This window comes from Canis aureus, chromosome 15 (genome assembly GCF_053574225.1).
Source record: "Canis aureus isolate CA01 chromosome 15, VMU_Caureus_v.1.0, whole genome shotgun sequence".
Taxonomy (NCBI): Eukaryota; Metazoa; Chordata; class Mammalia; order Carnivora; family Canidae; genus Canis; species Canis aureus.
This window is the reverse complement of record NC_135625.1, coordinates 49,372,003-49,387,093: the sequence shown is the minus strand read 5'-3', so window position 1 is coordinate 49,387,093 and position 15,091 is coordinate 49,372,003. Positions and strand designations below refer to the sequence as shown.

Here is a 15,091-nt window from a genome sequence, read left to right as displayed (position 1 = left end):
TGGTGACAAGATTGATACTGGAATATATCCCTAGAATTCCCCCTCTTTATGTCTGATTATTCTAGATACATTTCCTTCTAATCTTTTTATTTGTAGTGATAGTATCACCATAACTTTCATCTCTCAGCATGGCATACAATGTATGTAATTTATATACAAATGGAATTTTTCAATATTTTTATTTCTTTTCTGTTACATTAAGTATTTCACTAGATAAGCTTTGAGATCTCCTTATGAGCTTAATGACATATAAATCTATATCCTAGCACCCTGCTGGATACAGTACTTGTTCTGAAAAGTTTAGTTCTTGCACTTTGGAACAAATTTTAAATGCATAGGAATTGTTTACCATGTAAGACAGTCTCTCTGTAAATGTTTTGGTAAAGTGAATAATAGCTGAAGTTTTAAAAATATAATTCTATATCTATAAAGAATTTGCTAAAATTATAATACATCTGTAGCAAGACTATATAAAATTTTGCTTACTGTCTCAGCACAGAGAATGTAGTCATAAGTAGGAAATTGTCTAGATTGAAGGAAGTAAAACTAGTGACATAAGCAGAGTCAGTGCTAGCTAGCTGAACGATGGGTGAAGCCAAATATAGCATCAAAAATACCTTGCCTCTGCATTATACCTTGTATTTTTTTAAGGCAGTGCTATATATACCTCATTCTGTCTTCATACCTACCTTAGCTAGGGAGGAAAACCCTAACTAACAAAGAGCTCATCTGTTGGCTTGAAAAATTAATAAGGATAAACCTAATTACTCTTCAGTTGGATGAGTCAGTTGTCAACTGTGAATGATACCAAACAAATATCAGTGTGTTAACAAGCCTTTGGTCTCTAGAGCCAGTCAAAAAAAATATGTGTTTGCTTAAAGCCCAAGTTGTTTGTGGAAAGTGAACATATGTTTTCTCAGTGGATTTGAGTTTTGTGTAGCAGTAAGACATTCTGAAGTGGGCATGGAAGCCTACTTCATATGGCATGCTTTGTGTGTCTGTGTGTGTGTATGTGTGTGCTGTCAGCACACACTTTTAAATAATTTACTTGTATATGTTACCTGTAGATTTAAGGAGGTCTGAAGCGTTAGAATAACATAATATTAATTTATATTTTTGACAATGGAATCAACTCACTTTCCTACATGAGATTAATATTCTAACGTCACTGTGTAGACAGGAATTTCTCTAGATGTTGGCTTTGGACATTTTTTCTTCATAAAATAGAGCTTTTCAATTTTGTACATAAAGCTTTTTCTTCTGTAGCGTCAGAATGATTAATGAGTTTAATTTTTGCAAGCAACTGGCAGGAGTTGCTGAGTAAGATGTACATGCTGATTGTATATAACCCCGTTCCTTTTAATTACTCTGACTATAACAATGCATTTATCAACTGCATGCAGAATGCTTCTCTGCAATATACAATATTGATCCCTTTCATAGAGCATTGCCTATAAAAATAATATGTACGGTAATCCTTTCAAAATTAAATTCTGCTTAATAAATTTAATGTTAAGGGCACTGAGTGCCTATGTGCCATATTATGATTTGCTTTCATTTTAAGCATGTGGGATTGATTTTATGTACATGTTGAGAGAGAGAGAGAGAGAGAGAGAGAACCACTCAGCCTTTTTGGTTAATGACTTTTGGGACATTTATCTTTAGAGTGATCTAGCATTGTGAAATTATCTGAAATAGAACATTTTAAAATTTGATAATCTCTAATTTTACAAATGAGAAGACTACAAGTAATTATGTGAATAATATTTGGCAAGTCACTTGTGTTCTCTGGACCTCAGAGAAACCCAGCCTTCCATTCTCTCCTGTGTTTTTAGTATACTCTGCGGTATCATAATTGAGTGGAGGAATTAACTTAATTATATCACTGAGTTTAAAAAGTATGACCAAGATGAAATCTAACAGTCTAAATTAATTTGGTTCCAAATGGATGTGCTAATTGCCAAAGGGAAAAACAAACCATTTTGCCACAGTAGTATAAGATTTTGCCCTGACTTGGTTTCCCCAATGGTTTTATTTTTTTCCTCCATGTCTTTCTTGCTGTTTGCCCAGGAGCACAGGACATGTTCAGTTTTGCCCCATGAGTGAGAAAGATATATAGATACAGATGTAACTTTACAAGAAGACTAGAAGCGAGGAAGGCCTGTATGTCCAGATGGTAGAATTCCAGGTGGTGAAAACCCAGCTTCCCAGTCAGAGCATCGTGGGTGGCAGGGGCACAAGCAGCAGGCTCTGGGGACAGATGCTGTATATGAGCACAAGGCAGTGATCAGAACCCCAGAGGGAGGCTGGGAGGAGGGCATCTCCTGTGACTACAGATCCAACATTCTTGGGGCCTAAAACAGGGATTAGTTTGAAAAATGACAAACTTCCTTACACTTACCCTGCATTTATAGATAAACAACTTGAAGGCATTAACATCATCCCAGCAATTTGCCTGATAGTGAAACACACACACACTTTTTTTTTTTTTTTTTTTTTTTTTTTTTAATTCTGAAGGAACTTAAGGATTTTCTAGGTCATCACAGTTCATTGTGAAAGTCACTGTGTAAACTTCCTATAGTGCTCGGGTTTCATTTGATATCAGCTTGTACCTTAGATAATTTGGGGTCAGTCTTACCGTGCTTATGTAAAAATAAAAAAGTGCAATAGGGGACATGGGCATGTTCCCCAATATGGAGTTGAGAAGACCAATCAATTTTTTCTACTCCTGTTATTTACTGTTTGGGAAGATTTATTTTAAAGACAGAACTATTGGAATTCATACAGCAGCTTTCATGGAACAATGGGATAGTTGTTGTATGGCCCTTAATGTGTTTATATAATTGTATGTATCCACCATACTTGATACATTGTACATTGATGTATCTGAGGGGGCATCAGCCAGCAGGAGAGGGGGCAGGAATGGGGTAAGTGAGCAGTGCATGGGAAGAACCACACACAAATAAGGAGATGGGGTACAGCCGAAATTAAAGGTAGGAAAATACCAACATCCAGTTCCCCTAATCATTTTCCCCAGTACACTCAATTTTTTAAACTTTATTCAGATCTTTCATATGCCTTGTGCAAAATCCCATTAAAAAATAAAAACAAATAAATATGGGACGCCTGGGTGGCTCAGTGGTTGAGCATTTGCCTTTGGCTCAGGGCATGATACCGGAGTCCTGGGATTGAGCCCCGCGTTGGGCTTCCTGGATGGAGCCTGCTGCTCCCTCTGCCTATGTCTCTGCCTCTCTCTCCCTGTGTCTCTCATGGATAAATAAATAAAATCTTTTAAAAAATATAAGAAACCTCTATAAAAGTCATGAGAGGTGAAGTTATCTCATCTCTTTGTGACACTTTTTTAGAGTTACAGGTGTTCACAGCCCCACAAGGGAGCCCACCCCAGGGTGAACCAGCTCCAATTACTAGAGATACATTTTTCCCATTTTTTAATGTGAGAAATCATCTGATTTATATAAAAAACAAAATTTAAAATGATACAAAATATCAATTTCAAAACAAAAAAGTGAGTGTATTTAACCATATTCAGCTTGTAACAGAGCAAATGGGTAGGAGGAATAATTGATATGCCGTAGCAGGTTTCTATATGAAATGGTAGCAGAAAAAAATTGGTAAAAGAAGGCAGAGGAACCCTATCTTTTAGGAATTAGAACCAAGAGGCTCCATAGCTATCTGGTTCAACATGTTTAGAGAAATGTACATGATGGGAATCCAGGGATCTTCTACATCCTTCATTTAAGGTCCCGGTCAACTGTGGCCACAATGTAACACTTGTGTTGAGTTACTCTATGTACTAAGCATTTTGTGTATGCATAGGCATTATTCAAATTTTGGATCTTTGGCAGTCCTTAGAGCCAGTCAATACTTTTGCCCCAGTTTCAGTCACTGTGCAGTTATATAAGGGCTTGGCATATAGACAGTTTGTCATTGACTGTACTAAATAAGGTTTGGCTTCAATGGAAAAGTTGATAAAGTTGGATCAACCAGATTGTAGTAAGGTGGGCCAGGCTGTGTCTTATGTTGGAAGATTAAACAAGAAGGATATTGGGGGATTTCTCTTTCCTAGATTGCACTGGCACCTTTCTTTTCTTTCTTTTTAGGTTTTGATCTATCCTTCTCTTTAAGCACCTGATCCCAGAGACTAAGCATGCGCTTCATAGTTGCAGACTTTCTTGCTTTCTTTACTTCCCTTTGTTCATGCCACACTCTTGTTTCTTTTGGAGATGCATTTCCTGACCTGTGCTTCCCTGTAGCCTCTGCTCACTGATCCTCATCTCCATAGTTCCTGAGGAAAGACAGAACTGCCTTCACATTTCTGCAGTAGACAAAGCCATGAGGTCCCCTTCCTTCCTTCTCATTTTGTTCTTGCCTCAAGGATGGCTTCCTTCTCCACCCACCGTTACAGGTCTTCTCAGGAATCTTCCTGAGGGAGATTGCTGTAATTTCCTAGGACACTTGAGCTACATTATAGAATACCTAGCTACTTTCCCAGATGAGCTCTTAGGTCTTCCTTCTCATGAGCAACCTATTTTTTTTCCCATTTGCAAATGTCTGCTCTCTATTGCCAAGCATGAGGGAAGTGTTCTTCAGGTGATCTGCTGAATCTCAAGTGAGTGCACCTGTTTGGAGCTCTATACTTGGGTACCCTCCTACTCCAGCGCACACTGACAACAATGACAACCCAGAAGGAGTAAAGCTCAAGTACAGCTTACATGAGGATGATGGGTTTGGTGGAAGCATAGATGGGAGACGCCACTGGCTGGGAAGTGGAGGAGTGGAGCAGAGAAGTCACGTTGGTTTAGGTTTTCTCAAACTGGCACTCAAGCTAAGTGTTGGAAGAGGGCTGGCTTCTCACGTAGGTAGGCGTAGGGGTCGCCAATGCAGCTCTGCAGATACTTCCAGGTCCTGTGGACAGCTCTGCAGGGATTGTGCTCCTCTGCCCCTTTAGAGTGCAGTGTGCCTGTGCTTTACTTTAGCTAATGAAACGGGAGTGGCAGTGCATGTAGCACTTGTAAGTGGAAGCTTTAAGAGCCAGCACGGGAGTTATTGTTCCTTTTGCCATGGAAACAAACAATATTTCAGATAGCAGCTGTTCAATGGGAAAGATACAAACTTTGGTTTGTAAATCGCTGAGATGATGTTACTACAGCATAACCTCACTGGAGCTGATGAGTACAAAGGGATGAATGTTAATGTGGATGAGTTGCCCTTCATTGTTTCTGGGCTTCATCATCAGCTTGGGCAGGGCTAATGCTTGCTAAACTTGCATAGATAGTTTCACTCTGCCTTCTTGTATCTCACAGCTACTTAGTTCTCAACGATCTTCAGCTGGAGATTTCTTTGGGGGAATCCGATGTTGGAGGGCATGAGTCTACCTCTCCTGTCACTTACTTTATTTTGGGGGCAAGGGAACCAGTTACCTGAAACACAGTTGCACTGGCTCATGGTGCATAGGGGCCGGGGGTGCAGGGAGGGTAGGAGGAGGGGTGGATAGGTAGGTCCCTAGATAGCCAGGGCAGAAGCCAATGTTGGCCTGTAGGCTGTTGCTAAGGGTGAGCCTCTGAGCCAAGGCTCTGGGCCTTTGATGGGAAACCCTTCAAGTCAGAGAAGTCAGGGCTCGTATGGGGAGACTTGGAAGGTTCCCGGTATAGAAAGCAGCCTCAGCCCTGAGTCTGTCCTTGATGTATGCTGTGCTCTTCCTTCTTAGTGGATTCAGGATGAGGTTAATTGCACTGTGGGAACTAAAGAGTGTCTTCATCTGAAAAATAGGAAATGTCAGCAAAAACATCTAACTCGTACTCTTTCTCCCCAATTAGCATCCTGCCTATGACCAGTTAATCTCCGGTTTGTATGTAGAAGCATGTCATGGATTTCTCGTCCTTTTTTTCTAGATTTTTAGTTCCTCTCAAATTCATCCCCCAAATGACTGGTTATCTCTTAAAGGCAGAGGGGGACATCGTGAGAGACGGGGTGCTGTTACCATGGAAACGGGAGCAGGCTGTGATGAGCAGGGGCATCTGGCTTCCTCGTTGGGCCGCTGGCCTCACTGAATACTCAATCACTGCTGCGCTTCCTCTTGGCTGTCCTGTGGCTCTGACGGGATCATATCAATCAGCAGGGCTTTTGTTTGCACAGGTACAAGGAGAGCACCTGAACAGAATCCCGATGTCCCTGCCCCTGCCTCCCCATGATCTTTCTCACTGTGCTGCTTCTGCTCCAACAGGTCTTTATTTTGCCATAGCTGAGGAGAAAGCAATCTTGCTCTTAAAGCCTTTTATTGCTCTTGGGGTTGATCATAGTGTCTCTGAAGCACGAGAGCAGTCATTTCTGGCCCTCGGTGTCTACCATTTCCTTTTACACCATTTTACTTACTTTAATGGACTCCTGGGAAAGGTTTTCCCATCATCATCCGAGATCTGCTTCCTATTTCCCATCCAGCTCATGGCTGGCCAGCCAAGTCCATTACTGTCCCCTGCCCCACATGAGGGCTGCCTGGCCCCTGCTGTGCTGGGAAGCATGCAAGGGCTCTTCACGTCTCTGGGAGTAAAACCAAGGATTCCTACATTGACTAAAGGTCCCACGATGATGTGCCTCCCCCTTCTCACCCTGTGGGCCTCCATGCTGGCCCCTCCATCTGCTGGAATGTTCTCCCCAGGTGTCCTTCAAGGCTTTGCTGCAGTGTTACTTTCTCAGTGACATCTACATTGCCCAATCTGTTTAAGATTGTAGTTCACCCTTCTCATCACTCCTGATAGTCCCAACTCACCTTCCAGCGTGTTGTATGAGTAATTTTCTTTTTAGGCCTGTTTTATTATTGTCCCTCCTCCCCACCCCCATAGGAATACTGGCTGAACTAGTATAAGGATCTTTGGCTGATTTGTTCTCTGATGCATCCAGGCACCTGGCACAGGGCCTGGTAGGTACATCCATGGTTCTCCATGAATATTTGTCGAACAATGAGTGAGTGAATAGCATCCTACCTGAAAAGTCTCTCTTTGCTTCTGTCTGAATAATCAAGTTCCTTTAACTTTAGTTCTCAAAATTTCTTTTGAAATTGAAAGATTGTAGAATTAGTGCCCTGAACATTGTATGCGGCTGCTTACAACTGTCTGAAAATAAATCCTCTCCTTTTTGGGATTTCATGTATTGTTTGATTCTGAACATGTTCTTCCTGATGGTCCAACATAAGTCTATGCTGAGAAGATAAAACAGTTTTTAGGGAAACAGTAGGATTTACTTTGGGAGGACCTGCTTAAAATGTCAATAGTTAGCATTTGTAATATTTTGTCTGAAATTTTTAAAAAGTATGAGTTAAATACAAATTTTCTATGTGTGACTATTTTTGCTGAGTATTTTTTTTTTGTGGTTATCAGCAAAAGTAGTAGCAAAGACAGTCCCATTAGGGAAGATGCGGATCATTAAGAAGATAGTTCTATAAATATAAGAATGTGGTAAGTTGTTTTTGATTAGAAATCTGTATTATCTAATTATCAATTTAAATGAAAGAAAAAGACCACAGCAACTTTTTCCATGGTACTATGACCATCTCTCTACCTAGCAGGTAGAGTGTCAAATCAGAATATTTTTGAACTGTGTGTCATTAGAGCAACACTAAAGTTCCCTGACCAAAATGCTCTGTTGCTCTAGAAAAACTGTTTCTGCATTCTGTAATCTGGTGGAAACTGCCTGGGACTTTAGCTACCTATGATGCCCATTTCTATAATACAGTAGGAGTTACCTGCCGTTTAGGAGAGGGCTAAGACAGGAGACCACACCCCCTGTGTAATCCTGACTCAGGTCTGTTCCGCCCAGTGCCCCGCCCAGTGGCCCGGTGACACGCCCCTCCTGTGGCTCACTCAAGGCTTCACTGACACCCTTTGAGTCAAGTCTCTCTAAATATATTGTGCAAAATGAAGATTTGCAACTTTCATTTCTCTTTCCAGACAGGGTTGGAATGCAGATACGCATTGTGAGTGCTCTTGTATCCACACCAAACTGGGCTGAGCTGTTTAACAACACTGAGGAAGGCATACCAGCTGTCCCCTTGGCATATGGTCTGTGTTGTGGGCACACTTTGAAGGGGTGATTAGAAACCTGCAGGAAGGCTACATCCTTCACCCAAAGGCATGCTAATAAGCATGTAGAGTTCTAGAGTTGTTGGATGACACCAAAGTGCATGCAATTAGATAAAGATAATGCAACAGATAATAAAGAGTTGCATGGCCAGCTCTGATCACTGCATTGAATTAGTCAAAGTGCCTCAGAACGCTTGCGGCCAGAGACTCACAAAAGCCCATTTTCTGCTATCGTTACTTAGGGAATAGGAATATGAATTAATGCACCAAAGTTTCAAAGTCCAGCCTCCAGCTCAAGTGCAGGGAGAGAGAAGGGTCTGTGGTGTACATGAAAAGCCACTGCACATTCCCCCACCTGGCTCTCCACACCTGAGAAGACTCAGTGAGCCTTGGATGCCCACAGAGCTGACATTCACCAGAGAAGCAGCCCAGGCAGGGGTTCCACTCAGCAGGTCCACCTTCCCTCCCTTTGCGTGTCTGAGGAGTCAGAGATGACTCGTGATTTTAGGGGCACGGGGATGATCCCGGTATCTCCACACTCAGCCTCTCATGTGGGAGCACAGTAACCCGCTTATTGTTGGAGACACGCAGATAGCCCAGGACAAGGAATGAGGTCACTGGGTCTTTGGCAGGAGTCAAGAGAGGGAAACCTCCCAGATAAGACATCAGAGCTCAGCTGGGCAAACAGAAGCAGGATACAGGCGAGCATGGGGAGCAGATGGAGTTCAGCCAGGAAGATCAAGTGTGTCCCTTGAGTGCTGTGTCAGCCGGTTAATGCCCACCTTGACTAGCTCATAGAAGCCAGACCCCAGGCTTTGGTTTAGAGACATCATTTTCCAATTGTGCCTTCCCTGAGTCCTAGGGTTTCTAATGAGAGCCACAGGGGTGTGGTGGGGGATGGGGGAGGAACAGGAGACAGAGCCAGTGGAACTTGGCTCCTTCCTTAAAGCAACTGCACCTTTAAAATATGTACTTGTTTATATAAGTTCACATGAAAAAGTATGTTGGTATGACACGAGCTCTTCTCAAGTCACAGCCCAGTTATTCCGTAGATGCAGATACCAGTGTGGCTGCATAAGGAGCTGATGGAACCATTTACAAAAGCTTCACATGTAGAATTCAGTCAAGGACACACCTCACATCTCATCACTGCCTGTAGGAGCTGCATTTTCTTGTTTGGTGGCTGGTGGGTGCCCCCCACCCTCAGCGTCTTCATGGTAGGCAAGGTAGCATGGTGGGCAGGTGCACCTTCCTGGACTCAGACTGCTGGAGCTTCAGTAGTGACTTTATCCACCATTTACTCATCGTTTAACCCCCATAAGTCACTTCCCTGCTTTTGGACTTCAGCTTATTTATAAGACTAGGCAAAGTAGTTATCATATCTTCCTCACCAATTTGTTGTAAAGTTTGAGTTAATACATGAGAAACACTTGGAATATCACCTGGCATGCCATGAATAATTGCAATGGTATGAGGTCCTTATTGCAAGATGCCATTGTTCTGGAAAGGAAGGGCAGGCAGCTGGCATACCTTTAGGGCAAACAGAGGGGAGCAAGAGGTATGGAGAAGGAGGGAACATGGTATTATCCCTCCCCCCTCCCCTGTGATCATATATGCACTGAATATTAGCCATAATTTTGTGTACTTGACACTTACCTGTAATCCTGAAAGGTGGGTTAATTGAGTGATCTGGTTATGACAGTTGAACTGATGGGCTAGTGGCGCCAGAGTTAATCACCATTTCCCTCTGTGCTCCTTCACCCCTACGTGGCATTCCTGGAGGAAAAATGAGTGTGAAACAAGATGTCCTAAGTCAGTCCCCCCACCCAAGAAGGTGGTTGATGAGGGAGTGCAGTCTGATCCCTAGATTAACTCCAAGGGCTGTCATCTCAACACAGAACACAGACTCCTTACCGGGATTGCTCGTGGAGCTCCTCTAGGGCCAGGCACTGCCTTGAAATTAAGGTAGGAAAGAGTTGTTGAGAAAATTACTTCTCTTGGAGGCCCTTTTATGATCAAGAACTTGAAATATACATGGTGAGTGCTCAGTACAGTGGTCAGAACAAGTCCAAGTAGAAGTCATGCAAGAATCACTGCTGAGACAGCTGGGAGGCCAAGGGAGAATGTAAACAGGTAGTTCAGCCTCAGAATTCCTAACAGGAATCCCTGGCAAGCATGGCCTCGGGAGCCAGAGTGAAAAAGTGTAGAAAACAGAATGGAAATGACCAGCTATGGATTTGCCTACAGCGATCTTAAAGACAACAAACATTTTGTGAACAAAGGTCTTAAACCATTCCTCAGAGCGTTTCTCAAAAGCTTCAGCATAAATGCCTCACTTTTAATGACCTCTCCATTAGCAATTATGTCGACAATGTAATGAAGTGGATGTTTTCATTTAAGACATTCCGAAGTCCCTTCAGGCTCCCAAAACCAGGCAGTTGGCCACCGAGTGTATCAGCTGTATCCTCACTTGCAGTGGTTTTGAAGTTCAGGTGGCACACTCTTCTCTCCCCAAAATGAAACAAACAGAGTCAGCATTTTACTCAGGGAGTCTTTGGAGAGTTTTCTACAAACTCAGAGATCTTTAGGATCAAAATACCCTGGAATTGGCTCATGGGGTCAGTGAAAACCCTGGAAAGGTAACTTGTACCGTAAAATGCCTGATGGTCAACCTTACTACATCAAACAGTGGAGTGTCGGCATGTGTGCATGAGCAACTGAGTCTGCCACCCACTCACTGTTCAGGAATCGATGAACCTTGAGTGTTCCAGGAAGACCTGGTTGCGTATCTGGTACCCGTTTCACTGTCTGGGTCAGTGTTACTCAAGGTCAGTTGCCTTCCAAACACTGGCATTCACAAAGAAGGGCCTTCTCAAGGAGGCATGCATCAAAATGCTTCAAGAACAGATAGATATCTAGGGAAAAACATGAAAAATCTCTGGTTGACCCAGCTCACTTAAAGGCAAGATACAAACTTCAGTGACGCCAGGCTGGAAAGAGAAGGGAAAAATCTATGTCCATCTTTGAAAAAGGAGTTCTGACAGCCTAGCTTTTAGGGATGAGGGTAGCCCATATTTCCTTTTATGACACAATTCTAGCTCAGCATTGAAAAGTCTGAGCACATCTGATTGTTCTGAATCATCAGCTCTTGGCATGTTTCCTAGTCTTCATTGCTCCAGGACTGGCCTCTTCTCACATTCATGGAGCTCAAACAAAATCTGGTGACTGATAGAATATAAAGTTTCACTTAAAAATACAATTATGAATAATCTAATTTAATCTAATTCTTTTAACGTCAGTAATATGTATATATATTTAACTGTCAGCTTTACAGCCCCTTTGAAATAAGATTGGGCCTTTGCTCACACAGACCTCAAGGGAAACTACACATGGAGATCTTCCACCTGTCCTTTAAAAATTTCTGCTTGTGCAGACAAACATTCATGGCTAAAAAGTTTGGGAAACACTGAATCCTTAAAGCCCACCTTATTTGCTTTAAATATAAGAATTCCACACCTAATGTTAGCACCTAAAGTAGATGTGTTTATGGCAGGATTTCTCACTTGATTGCATCAGTCTGAGGCAGCGGCTGTATTTGGGAGGTGGAATATGTGTCAGGAGGAGGGGCTGTCCTTCTCTGGCTCCCGTGAACTCCTCTGGTGACTTGACATCATACCCAGGTTAAGAAGTCAGCCTATCTCTGACAGTACTAGTTTTCGGTAGCTGCTGTGACAAAACACTACAAACTGGGTGTCTCAGACCCGTAGACACACACCACCTCACAGTCCTGGAGGTCCCAAATCTGAAATCAAGGTGTCAGTAGGCCTGGGCTCCCTCTGGAACCTCCAGGGGGGATCCACTCTTGCCTCTCCCCTCTGCTGGACAGCTACTGTGCTGTTTTGCTGGAAGCTTTTAAGGGAGAGAGCCTCTATTTTTGTCCCCTCTTCCTGAAAGCCACCCTAATCCCTTAATCTGTTTGATGTCACTGTGACAGGCTTCTAGGACACCTTTTGTGCATGGTTTTTGGAGCATTTACTGCACCTCAAACAAAATTGTCTGTTTTTAATTTCTTTTCCACTGGAATCTGAGCTTCTGAAAGACAAGGCTTGGGGCATGGGCCTTCAGGGGCCAGAGGAGGGTAGGAGAAATACGTGTCCTGATCACTCCTAGCACCTCCAGGATCTAACCCTGTGCCTCTGTGAGGCTGTGACTCAGAATTGGTCTTGTCTGCCTCTGCGTGCCATTCTACTTATTCATTATTTCCCCTAACAAGCAGTCCAGGATGGAAATGAGGACATAAATGATGCATTCCCAAGGCCAAACATGAAGAAGGAGAAAACTCAGGAACAGCCTCCTCAAAGGGCACCCCCAAAGTCGCTGGCATTTCTACATTATTCATTGTCCTCTTCCCAGACACCTCATTTCATGCTGTGACCAATTTAAAAGAAATGAGGTTATTTTTAAGATGTGTCCTTTCAAAAAGCAACAGCCAGATCTCCCTCGGGGTTTCCAGTTTCTTCCCAGGCAGTGGATAAAATTCGTGTTTGGGGACGATAAATAAAAGGGAAGAGTTTATCTGGGAAAGAAAGAAATGTAAAATGTCATGAGACATTAAAAGCAGCACTGCCTTGCCACACTTCTTGTCTGGTCTGTCAAATGAGTAAGTGTACACCTCGGGGGAAGTTTCCTGCCACAGGTTTGCTTTCCCAAGATGCTTTCCCAAGATTTCAGCTGTCGGCTGGGACTCAAGATCCGTGTTTGTGGCCTGGCTTGTGGCATGGCACCTCTCGGGGCAGCTGCTCCATCCGAAGCCTCATTCCATGGGCCCTGCACCTCAGCCACCTGAACTCCTGGCTTTTCCTCCAGCATCTCGTGCTGTCTGGCCTCCACACCTTGGTGTGCATGGTTGTTTCCTGTCCCTCTTCCTTTCCACGGCTGGAAAACTCCTAGTCACCCTTCCTCGCTGATGGCTGACTATCACCCTTCCCTGCTGATGGATGGCCAGCACAGGTGCCGAGTTCCCTGCAGGGTGAGTTTTGGAGATTGGGGATAGGATAGCTCAGCGGTTCCATCCTCTTTGCTCCGTGTAGTAGGAATTGTACACGAAGTGTCCTCACCAAAGTAATTTCTGCATACGTCTGGTCTTGTCACTGGGTTAGAGACCTTCAATTGCAAGGGCCTGTCATATTCCCTTTGGAACCCCTTGTGTTTGAAATAGAGCACGCATACGTGTTTGGAATGTGGGCAGAACGTCGTGACCTGGTGGAAGATACACGTTTCTTTAATAATTTATAAAATGTCAGCACCTCTCTGCTATGTGAAATAGAAAATCATCAGAACTAGTAGAGCTGTAGGTAAAGGTGACTTTCAGATCACTGGTCCGGTCCAGACACTGGCAGACTTGTCTGGAAGAGCCAGATCATGAACGGTTTCAGCTTTGCGGGTGACAGTCTGTCACATGCACCGCACCTTGTGGGGGTGGCACAAGGGCAGCTGTGGACAATGAACAGGTGTGGCTGTGTTCCAGCAATGCTTCATTCACGAGGTCAACGGGCAGGGTTAGCACGTGGGAAGCAATTTGCAGACTCCCGAGTCAGAAGAGGCAGAGAGCGTCAGCATAGACATGGGTGTCACTTGTCTGCAGACCCAAGATGAGCTAAATCAGCCATATAGTAGGAAAATAAACCCAAGGGCTTGGAGCCATCTCCGGATCACACCCAGTGGCCCAGACAGTAAAGAATCTCTCAGCGGATGCGTCCTGACCAGAGGTGGAGCCGCCTCGGAGGCTGGTGGCCAGGGTGGCTGCAGAAGATTACCCGTCCAGGCCCTGGACAAGGTTGGTTTGAAAGGCTGCCAGAGGAGAGGGCGAGCGGCAATCACGTCAGACAGCCCAGGGGAGGCTCCAGGACCGGGAGATGGAGCCACAGGGTTGACAAGATAAGGGAAGAACCCGAGAGCATGTGCAAAGGGGAGTTGCAGAAGGGAGAGCCCACGAGCTGCTCTAACCTGGCGAAGGGGCTCAGCCCAGGGCTGGACACAGTGAGGAAACGTGATGTGAGAGGCGGGGCCGAGCAACTGGCACGAATACCATCAGCTGGACGCCCGAGTTCCATTTTGGGGAAATCAGATTTTTGTTTCATGTCTGCCACGAACATAAGGCATCGCCTTTAAAGGGATGGGGGAACGTTTGTCATTTAGGGAGTATTTTTACGAGGACATATTGATACGGCGCTAAGAAGGCACTTTGCAAACCTCTTTAAGTAATGCACCCCAAATGCCCTCATCTGGCTTCAGTAAAAAGCTCCAGGAAGACAAATAATCCAAAGCTTCACTGTGGGCTTCCAGCTCTAGGGGCCATTCCCCCAGGTTGACAGCCACGTGCCTTTTCCTCCCTCTGTGCTGTGAAATTCCATTAAACTCCCAAATGCCGGACTGTGCTCTTCTTCCTTCACGAAATGGCTCTGCCTTTGTGAGTCTGTGAGCTTCCTTTGCATTCATTGTGAAGGGAATTTGAGATACTGACATGCCCCAGGGACTTGGTTTCTTGAGGATTGGCCTTGCCTTCCTCTGTTCTGCACATTAGCACCTGCAGCACAAGCTCCTGTGACTTGGCTTGGCGCCAGCCCAGGTGAGACCCATGTCAACACTCAAGGGCACCCCTCTTGGATTGGGTCCCTGCGGAGCTGATACAACTGTTTGGGGGGGGGGGCGGCTCTGAGACTGGCGCTGCCACCGTCCCAGGCGAGGCACAGGATGGCCATCCTGTGGTGTCTGTGCATGGCCGCCTCTGCTGCCCACTCCCTCCAAGCCAGCTCCCCAGGTGGGTGAGCCAGGTGGAAGGTGTGCAGCTCCTGAATGCACCCGTTTCTTGCTGCCTGTGGACTTTTACTCTTCTTCCCCTCATGACCATTGCTCTAGTGGTGGCTCACCCTCTTCCAGTTGTGAGTGATGGACACCTGCCAAAGCTACTTACACAAAACAGTCTGAAACACACA

General features: G+C 44.5%; 1 protein-coding gene and 1 pseudogene across 3 annotated transcripts in view; one reads left to right on the top strand and one right to left on the bottom strand.

Annotated features, from left to right (window-relative positions):
• DPP6 (dipeptidyl peptidase like 6) overlaps positions 1–15,091 on the top strand; it is an 823,115-nt gene that overhangs the window by 144,180 nt on the left and 663,844 nt on the right. The gene's annotated exons all lie outside the window — the stretch shown is intronic.
• Positions 3,708–5,466, bottom strand: LOC144285110 (rRNA-processing protein FCF1 homolog pseudogene; annotated as a pseudogene).